The sequence below is a fragment of the Bufo gargarizans genome, chromosome 5 (genome assembly GCF_014858855.1).
Source record: "Bufo gargarizans isolate SCDJY-AF-19 chromosome 5, ASM1485885v1, whole genome shotgun sequence".
NCBI lineage: Eukaryota > Metazoa > Chordata > Amphibia > Anura > Bufonidae > Bufo > Bufo gargarizans.
The window spans coordinates 77,105,112-77,115,861 of NC_058084.1; positions in this window are offsets into that span (position 1 = coordinate 77,105,112).

Below are 10,750 nucleotides of genomic sequence, written 5' to 3' on the forward strand. Positions count from 1 at the left end.
TTTGTTCTGGGTTGAAGTACAATTCCCAATTTAGCAATTTCATAATTTAGTGGTTTCTGCTATATCAGAGCTATTTGAAATCTATCCCTAAAAGGGTATATAATATTGAAGGTGCACATAGGGTCATTCAGAATAACTTCACACACACGCTTCTGTGCATTTCCAAGTCTAATTCTGTCACTAAATCCATACCGGTGACCCAGCGCCTAAATACTAGGCCTCAAATTTAAATCCCTCTAAATCTCTCGTTACCGCTGTCCTGTTGTAGCTGGGAAAGTTATTTAGTGCCCGTCAAAGCACATTTTTTGTTCTGGGTTGAAGTACAATTCCCAATTTAGCAATTTCATAATTTAGTGGTTCCTGCTATATCAGAGCTATTTGAAATCTATCCCAAAAAGGGTATATAATATTCAAGGTGCACATTGGGTCATTCAGAATAACTTCACACACACGCTTCTGTGCATTTCCAAGTCTAATTCTGTCACTAAATCCATACCGGTCACCCAGCGCCTAAATACTAGGCCTCAAATTTATATCCCGCTGAATTTGAATACAATACATTGGGCCAAATAATATATTTGTTGTTGTGGTGAACCATAACAATGAGAAAAACATCTAGTAAGGGACGCGGACGTGGACATGGTCGTGGTGGTGTTAGTGGACCCTCTGGTGCTGGGAGAGGACGTGGCCGTTCTGCCACATCCACACGTCCTAGTGTACCAACTACCTCAGGTCCCAGTAGCCGCCAGAATTTACAGCGATATATGGTGGGGCCCAATGCCGTTCTAAGGATGGTAAGGCCTGAGCAGGTACAGGCATTAGTCAATTGGGTGGCCGACAGTGGATCCAGCACGTTCACATTATCTCCCACCCAGTCTTCTGCAGAAAGCGCACAGATGGCGCCTGAAAACCAACCCCATCAGTCTGTCACATCACCCCCATGCATACCAGGGAAACTGTCTCAGCCTCAAGTTATGCAGCAGTCTCTTATGCTGTTTGAAGACTCCGCTGGCAGGGTTTCCCAAGGGCATCCACCTAGCCCTTCCCCAGCGGTGAAAGACATAGAATGCACTGACGCACAACCACTTATGTTTCCTGATGATGAGGACATGGGAATACCACCTCAGCATGTCTCTGATGATGACGAAACACAGGTGCCAACTGCTGCGTCTTTCTGCAGTGTGCAGACTGAACAGGAGGTCAGGGATCAAGACTGGGTGGAAGACGATGCAGGGGACGATGAGGTCCTAGACCCCACATGGAATGAAGGTCGTGCCACTGACTTTCACAGTTCGGAGGAAGAGGCAGTGGTGAGACCGAGCCAACAGCGTAGCAAAAGAGGGAGCAGTGGGCAAAAGCAGAACACCCGCCGCCAAGAGACTCCGCCTGCTACTGACCGCCGCCATCTGGGACCGAGCACCCCAAAGGCAGCTTCAAGGAGTTCCCTGGCATGGCACTTCTTCAAACAATGTGCTGACGACAAGACCCGAGTGGTTTGCACGCTGTGCCATCAGAGCCTGAAGCGAGGCATTAACGTTCTGAACCTGAGCACAACCTGCATGACCAGGCACCTGCATGCAAAGCATGAACTGCAGTGGAGTAAACACCTTAAAACCAAGGAAGTCACTCAGGCTCCCCCTGCTACCTCTTCTGCTGCTGCCGCCTCGGCCTATTCTGCTGCTGCCGCCTCGGCCTCTTCCTCCGCCTCTGGAGGAACGTTGGCACCTGCCGCCCAGCAAACAGGGGATGTACCACCAACACCACCACCACCACCTCCGTCACCAAGCGTCTCAACCATGTCACACGCCAGCGTTCAGCTCTCCATCTCACAAACATTTGATAGAAAGCGTAAATTCCCACCTAGCCACCCTCGATCCCTGGCCCTGAATGCCAGCATTTCTAAACTACTGGCCTATGAAATGCTGTCATTTAGGCTGGTGGACACAGACAGCTTCAAACAGCTCATGTCGCTTGCTGTCCCACAGTATGTTGTTCCCAGCCGGCACTACTTCTCCAAGAGAGCCGTGCCTTCCCTGCACAACCAAGTATCCGATAAAATCAAGTGTGCACTGCGCAACGCCATCTGTAGCAAGGTCCACCTAACCACAGATACGTGGACCAGTAAGCACGGCCAGGGACGCTATATCTCCCTAACTGCACACTGGGTAAATGTAGTGGCAGCTGGGCCCCAGGCGGAGAGCTGTTTGGCGCACGTCCTGCCGCCGCCAAGGATCGCAGGGCAACATTCTTTGCCTCCTGTTGCCACCTCCTCCTTCTCGGCTTCCTCCTCCTCTTCTTCCACCTGCTCATCCAGTCAGCCACACACCTTCACCACCAACTTCAGCACAGCCCGGGGTAAACGTCAGCAGGCCATTCTGAAACTCATATGTTTGGGGGACAGGCCCCACACCGCACAGGAGTTGTGGCGGGGTATTGAACAACAGACCGACGAGTGGTTGCTGCCGGTGAGCCTCAAGCCCGGCCTGGTGGTGTGTGATAATGGGCGAAATCTCGTTGCAGCTCTGGGACTAGCCAATTTGACGCACATCCCTTGCTTGGCGCATGTGCTGAATTTGGTGGTGCAGAAGTTCATTCACAACTACCCCGACATGTCAGAGCTGCTGCATAAAGTGCGGGCCGTCTGTTCGCGCTTCCGGCGTTCACATCCTGCCGCTGCTCGCCTGTCTGCGCTACAGCGTAACTTCGGCCTTCCCGCTCACCGCCTCATATGCGACGTGCCCACCAGGTGGAACTCCACCTTGCACATGCTGGACAGACTGTGCGAGCAGCAGCAGGCCATAGTGGAGTTTCAGCTGCAGCACGCACGGGTCAGTCGCACTACAGAACAGCACCACTTCACCACCAATGACTGGGCCTCCATGCGAGACCTGTGTGCCCTGTTGCGCTGTTTCGAGTACTCCACCAACATGGCCAGTGGCGATGACACCGTTATCAGCGTTACAATACCACTTCTATGTCTCCTTGAGAAAACACTTAGGGCGATGATGGAAGAGGAGGTGGCCCAGGAGGAGGAGGAGGAGGAGGAGGAAGAGGGGTCATTTTTAGCACTTTCAGGCCAGTCTCTTCGAAGTGACTCAGAGGGAGGTTTTTGGCAACAGCAGAGGCCAGGTACAAATGTGGCCAGCCAGGGCCCACTACTGGAGGACGAGGAGGACGAGGATGAGGAGGAGGTGGAGGAGGATGAGGATGAAGCATGGTCACAGCGGGGTGGCACCCAACGCAGCTCGGGTCCATCACTGGTGCGTGGCTGGGGGGAAAGGCAGGACGATGACGATACGCCTCCCACAGAGGACAGCTTGTCCTTACCCCTGGGCAGCCTGGCACACATGAGCGACTACATGCTGCAGTGCCTGCGCAACGACAGCAGAGTTGCCCACATTTTAACCTGTGCGGACTACTGGGTTGCCACCCTGCTGGATCCACGCTACAAAGACAATGTGCCCACCTTACTTCCTGCACTGGAGCGTGATAGGAAGATGCGCGAGTACAAGCGCACGTTGGTAGACGCGCTACTGAGAGCATTCCCAAATGTCACAGGGGAACAAGTGGAAGCCCAAGGCCAAGGCAGAGGAGGAGCAAGAGGTCGCCAAGGCAGCTGTGTCACGGCCAGCTCCTCTGAGGGCAGGGTTAGCATGGCAGAGATGTGGAAAACTTTTGTCAACACGCCACAGCTAACTGCACCACCACCTGATACGCAACGTGTTAGCAGGAGGCAACATTTCACTAACATGGTGGAACAGTACGTGTGCACACCCCTCCACGTACTGACTGATGGTTCGGCCCCATTCAACTTCTGGGTCTCTAAATTGTCCACGTGGCCAGAGCTAGCCTTTTATGCCTTGGAGGTGCTGGCCTGCCCGGCAGCCAGCGTTTTGTCTGAACGTGTATTCAGCACGGCAGGGGGCGTCATTACAGACAAACGCAGCCGCCTGTCTACAGCCAATGTGGACAAGCTGACGTTCATAAAAATGAACCAGGCATGGATCCCACAGGACCTGTCCGTCCCTTGTCCAGATTAGACATTAACTACCTCCCCATAACCATATATTATTGGACTCCAGGGCACTTCCTCATTCAATCCTATTTTTATTTTCATTTTACCATTATATTGCAAGGCTACCCAAAGTTGAATGAACCTCTCCTCTGCCTGTGTGCTAGGCCTAAATATATGCCAATGGATTGTTGCAGTGGTGGCTGACGTGAAGCCTCATTCTCTGCTATGACATGCAGACTGATTCTCTGGTGACATGAAGCCAGATCCTCTGTTACGGGACCTCTCTCCTCTGCCTGGGTGCTGGGCCTAAATTTATGAAAATGGACTGTTGCAGTGGTGGGTGACGTGAAGCCTGATTCTCTGCTATGACATGCAGACTGATTCTCTGGTGACATGAAGCCAGATCCTCTGTTACGGGACCTCTCTCCTCTGCCTGGGTGCTGGGCCTAAATTTATGAAAATGGACTGTTGCAGTGGTGGGTGACGTGAAGCCTCATTCTCTGCTATGACATGCAGACTGATTCTCTGCTGACATGAAGCCAGATTGTCTGTTACGGGACCTCTCTCCTCTGCCTGGGTGCTGGGCCTGAATTTATGACAATGGACTGTTGCAGTGGTGGCTGACGTGAAGCCTGATTCTCTGCTATGATATGAAGACTGATTCTCTGCTGACATGAAGCCAGATTGTCTGTTACGGGACCTCTCTCCTCTGCCTGGGTGCCGGGGCCTAAATATCTGAGAATGGACTGTTCCAGTGGTGGGTAACGGGAAGCCAGATTCTCTGCTATGATATGAAGACTGATTCTCTGCTGACATGAAGCCAGATTGTCTGTTACGGGACCTCTCTCCTCTGCCTGGGTGCTGGGCCTAAATTTATGAAAATGGACTATTACAGTGGTGGGTGACGTGAAGCCTGATTCTCTGCTATGACATGAAGACTGATTCTCTGCTGACATGAAGCCAGATTGTCTGTTACGGGACCTCTCTCCTCTGCCTGGGTGCCGGGGCCTAAATATCTGAGAATGGACTGTTCCAGTGGTGGGTGACGGGAAGCCAGATTCTCTGCTATGGAACCTCTCTCCAATTGATTTTGGTTAATTTTTATTTATTTAATTTTTATTTTAATTAATTTCCCTATCCACATTTGTTTGCAGGGGATTTACCTACATGTTGCTGCCTTTTGCAGCCCTCTAGCCCTTTCCTGGGCTGTTTTACAGCCGTTTTAGTGCCGAAAAGTTCGGGTCCCCATTGACTTCAATGGGGTTCGGGTTCGGGACGAAGTTCGGATCGGGTTCGGATCCCGAACCCGAACATTTCCGGGATGTTCGGCCGAACTTCTCGAACCCGAACATCCAGGTGTTCGCTCAACTCTACATATTAGGTATTTCCACGTCCGTAACGATGTAGTATGTTAAAAAATAGGGATGTAGTTAAAAAATAAAAAAAATAAACTCACCTCATCCACTTGTTAGCAAATCCCGGCTCGTCGTCTTTCTTCTTCTTTGTCACTGCGCTCATCACATGGTCCATCACATGATCTATCACCATAGTGATGGACCATGTGATGAGCGCAGTGACGTCACCAAAGGTCCTATTCCTCCCAGGTCCTCAAAAAAGAAGAATGAAGACGAGCCGGACTTCGCGAACAAGTGGATGAGGTGAGTTTAATTTAAATTTTATTTTTTTAACCCCTACATCCCTAATTTATTTAGCATTCTGTATTAAGAATGCTATTATTTCCCCTTATAACCAAGTTATAAGGGAAAATAATAAAGATTAGGTCCCCATCCCGATCGTCAACTAGCAACCATGCGTGAAAATCACACCGCATCCGCACTTGCTTGCGGATGCTTGTGATTTTTTCACGCACCCCCTTTCACTTCTATGTGGCCAGCGTTGCGTGAAAAAATAAAGAGCATGCTGCGATTTTCACGCAAGGCACAAGTGATGGGTGAAAATCACCGCTCATGTGCACAGCCCCATTGGAGTGAATGGGTCCGGATTCAGTGCGGATGCAATGCGTTCACCTCACGCATTGCACCCGCACGGAATTCTCTCTTGTGTGAAAGGGGCCTTAGTCACCACTCTGCATTGAACAAGATACCATACGTGTAGTTGCAAAATAACTGAAGCAGTATTTGGCAGTAATCTGTCTCTAGGGGAAATTAATAAAAGGGTTTTCTGGGACCAGCCCACTCCTACCAAGAGATAAGGAACCTTCACCGTATCTTCCTTGCTGGTAGTAATAGCCAGGAAGCAAACAGTGAAATACAATGCTTTGCAATAAACAATTTGGAGTACCCCCAGGTCTAGGGTACTACACAGCCACTATACAGTGTACAGCATTGTGCTTGGTAAACTGTGAGGAGGGAATGATGCTCCTGTGCCTTTTCAAGCACTTGGTTGTTGGGGATCCCAGGAGTCATACCCCATTGATCAAATATTAATGAACTATCCTGAGGACAGGTCATCAATATTGTATTCCCAGAAAACACCTTTAATTGGATACTTTACATCAAATAACTATGACGCTAACAAAGTATTTATGTGACATAGAAAAACAATAGGAGACCTACTTATTAGTACATAGGTTTGAAGCTTAAATCTAAATCAAACATTGCACACCTATGCTAAAAAAAATAATTCTGTATGGAATATCATGCGTAGGAACATTTCTTAGTAGTACAGACTTTTTTTTCTGCAAAAATTTAAGAACCCAAGAGGAATTTATGAATTATTTAAATAGCAATTAACTTCTTTACTCTTAGCTATGTTTATTAAATCCAAACGAACATTATGATTATCACAGCTGAAGGAAAATGCATTGCTGTGTTAAGGATAAATGTATTAATTTAATGAAAACTTTTTGTAAACAATATCTTCATATATAAAGCATGAAATCATGCAATAAAAAGATATTGTGAAATGGAGACAGAAGGACATTTATTGTCTTTATTGTTTAAAATGATAGACTTAAGGAGAATGGTATTCAAAACTGAGAATTCCCACACTGTCACAATCTGTATTCACTGTAGCTATCTAACCTCACTTGAAGTAGGAGGAAATTAGGGTTGTCATCAGGGTTTCACAAGCTTTACCATTTATGTAGTCTATTTTCCATCACATGGGTTTCAAAGACTTTAATAAAGCATCTTTTCAGACAGTGCCCTTCTTCAGGATGCATGGAGAAAAAACTCATGACCTGTCTGCATCAGCTGAGAGTTAGATGTAAAGCCATGATGCCAGAATATGGTAGCATATCTGTACATCTAGCACTACATTAATGTAGCCAGGCAGGGGCGACCACGACTGAGCCCAGTGGGGGGTGGGGACCCGCTGCACTCACTTGTAATGGGAGCGCTTTGACGGGGGCCGGCATGAAGTACAGTGATAATGATGGGCCCCATCAGAACACTCTTCAAATGTGTGTAATATGCTCCCCGGGCGCAGAGGCAGAGGGAGCGCAGCGGTAAGGAAGGATGATGGGGAGGCCCATCAGGTACTTACTCACTCACCCAGCAGTTCTTGTCACTGCCGGGCTCTCGTCTCCAGAGAGAAGCAGGGAGCACTCTCCGCTCCCTGCTTCACTATTCTTCTGAGTGCTCCCCCTGCTGGCCGCACATGTGAGTGTGGGAGCGTGTCATCAGGGAAAAAGGTAAGTATGTGTTTTTTGTGTTTTTTTGTGTTTTTTTTTTTATAAAGCTGCAGACTGGGGGCAACATCTACTGTGAGGGGGCTGTGGGCATAACTACTGTGAGGGGGCACATATCTGGCATAACTACTATGAGGGGGCACATATCTGGCATAACTACTATGAGGGGGCACATATCTAGCCATAATCACTGTGAGGGGGCACATAATCTGGCATAACCACTGTGAGGGGGCACATATCTGGGCATATCTACTGTGAGGGGCACATAATCTCGCATATCCACTGTGAGGGGGCACATATCTGGGCATATCTACTGTGAGGGGGCACATAATCTGGCATAACCACTGTGAGGGGGCACATATTTGGGCATATTTACTGTGAGGGGGCACGTAATCTGTCATAACTTCTGTGAAGGGGCACATATCTGGGCATATCTATTGTGAGGGGGACATAATCTGGCATAACTACTGTGAGGGAGGCACATATCTGGGCATAACTAGAGTGAGGGGGCACAAAAGTGGGCATAACTACTGTGACAGGAACAAAGGTGGGAATAACTGCTGTGAGGGGCCACAAGGAGGACATAACTAATTTTGAAGGGACCACAAGGTTGGTTTAATTACTGTGAGGGACCACAAGGTGGGCATTAGTACTGTGAGGGGCCACAACATGGCATTAGTACTGTGTGGTAGAATTTAGGGGAAATGCACTAAATTACCCTGCTATACATTGGCATGACTCAGTCTTACAGGCCAACACAGCGCCCCCTGCTGGTGATTTCACAGGGGCAGTCACCATCCCTTCCTTATGTGATTATTCTTTTTTTATCCCCACAGGGACCTTGTTTTGGATCCAGTGGATTTTATTAGTTAGGACTGAGTGAGTGTAGCCATGCATTGGGCTTAGTGTAAAGAAAATCTGCTGCCTCTTTGTAAAAAAAAGGAGGGGTCCCGATCCAAAGTTTGCATTGCCATTGCCATAACCAGTGTTCCCTCTAAGCTGCACAGGTGCACCGCCGTGCAGCAATTATTGTGCCCTCGCTCACAAGTTTATAATGTCCGCTCAGCGCACTGCTCACCCTGGTTACCAGTATTTTTTATTTTTTTTGTACCGGCAATGATAATTGCTAGTATTTTCTAGCCTGTGCTATCTGGCCAGATCCCACAGTGGGCCGCCCGTGTCAGCCCCATGAAGAAAGCTGTCTATTTGCATATCTGTCTGGACTCACTCAGGAGTGCAGGCTCAGGAGGACCGCAGGGCTGCAGCATTACACATCAGCAAGCTGAGCCAATGAGGAGCCGCCTCTACACATGTGCCTGCTGACGCTGATTGATGCTGCCCAGCGGTCTGCGCTCAGAAGGAAGCATGAAGAGGTCAGGAAGAAAAAACCTCTCTGCTATCAGTGGTGCTTCCTTTCCTCTTCCATGCCTCCTGACTGCTCCTCTCCTGCAACCTCCAAGTAGAAAGATAAGTGACCAATCTGTGTTTGTTATGTGTGTGTATATATATCTATATCATATATATATATATATATATCTATGTATGCATGTATGTATATATGTGTCTATATATATCTCTAGGTATGCATGTGTGTATATGTGTCCATATTTATCTATGCATACATGTGTGTGCCTATTTTTATATATATATATATATATATATATATATATATAAATGCGTAAAATGGCGGCACTGACTGCAAATAGAAAAAATGGGTGCGCGTTCCAGGGGAATCAACCTCTTACCCCAATCAGAAAGAAAGGCTCAGTATTGGAGCCGAAACGTTGTACCGGAAGGTTGATTAAAGAATATTTTACTTTTTCAAGACCGGAGTGCCGTCCTTTTTCTGGATCTATATATATATATATATATATATATATATATATACAGTACATATATATATATATGTGTGTGTGTGTGTGTGTGTGTGCCTATATATAATTATGTATGCATGTATATATGTGTCTATACAGTTGCAAGAAAAGGTATGTGAACCCTTTGGAATTATATTGATTTCTGCACAAATTGGTCATAAAATGTGATCTGATCTTCATCTAAGTCACAACGATAGACAATCACAGTCTGCTTAAACTAATAACACCCAAATAATTAAATGTTACCATGTTTTTATTGAACACACCATGTAAACATTCACAGTGCAGGTGGAAAAAGTATGTGAACCCTTGGATTTAATAAATTGTTGAACCTCCTTTGGCAGCAATAACTTCAACCAAATGTTTCCTGTAGTTGCAGATCAGACGTGCACAACGGTCAGGAGTAATTCTTGACCATTCCTCTTTACAGAACTGTTTCAGTTCAGCAATATTCTTGGAATGTCTGGTGTGAATCACTTTCTTGAGGTCATGCCACAGCATCTCAATCGGGTTGAGGTCAGGACTCTGACTGGGCCACTCCAGAAGGCGTATTTTCCTCTGTTTAAGCCATTCTGTTGTTGATTTACTTCTATGCTTTGGGTCGTTGTCCTGTTGCAACACCCATCGTCTGTTGAGCTTCAGCTGGTGGACAGATGGCCTTAAGTTCTCCTGCAACTGATAAACTTGGGAATTCATTTTTCCTTCGATGATAACAATCCGTCCAGGCCCTGATGCAGCAAGGCAGCCCCAAACCATGATGCCACCACCACCATACTTCACAGTTCGGATGAGGTTTTGATGTTGGTGTGCTGTGCCTCTTTTTCTCCACACATAGTGTTGTGTGTTTCTTCCAAACAACTCAACTTTGGTTTCATCTGTCCACAGAATATTTTGCTAGTACTGCTGTGGAACATCCAGGTGCTCTTGTGCAAACTGTAAACCTGCAGCAATGTTTTTTTTAGACAGCAGTGGCTTCCTCTGTGGTATCCTCCCATGAAATCCATTCTTGTTTAGTGTTTTACGTATCGTAGATTTGCTAAGAGGGATGTTAGCATATGCCAGAGACTTTTGTAAGTCTTTAGTTGACACTCTAGGATTCTTCTTCACCTCATTGAGCAGTCTGCTCTGTGCTCTTGCAGTCATCTTTACAGGACGGCCACTCCTAGGGAGAGTAGCAGCAGTGCTGAACTTTCTCCATTCATAGACAAT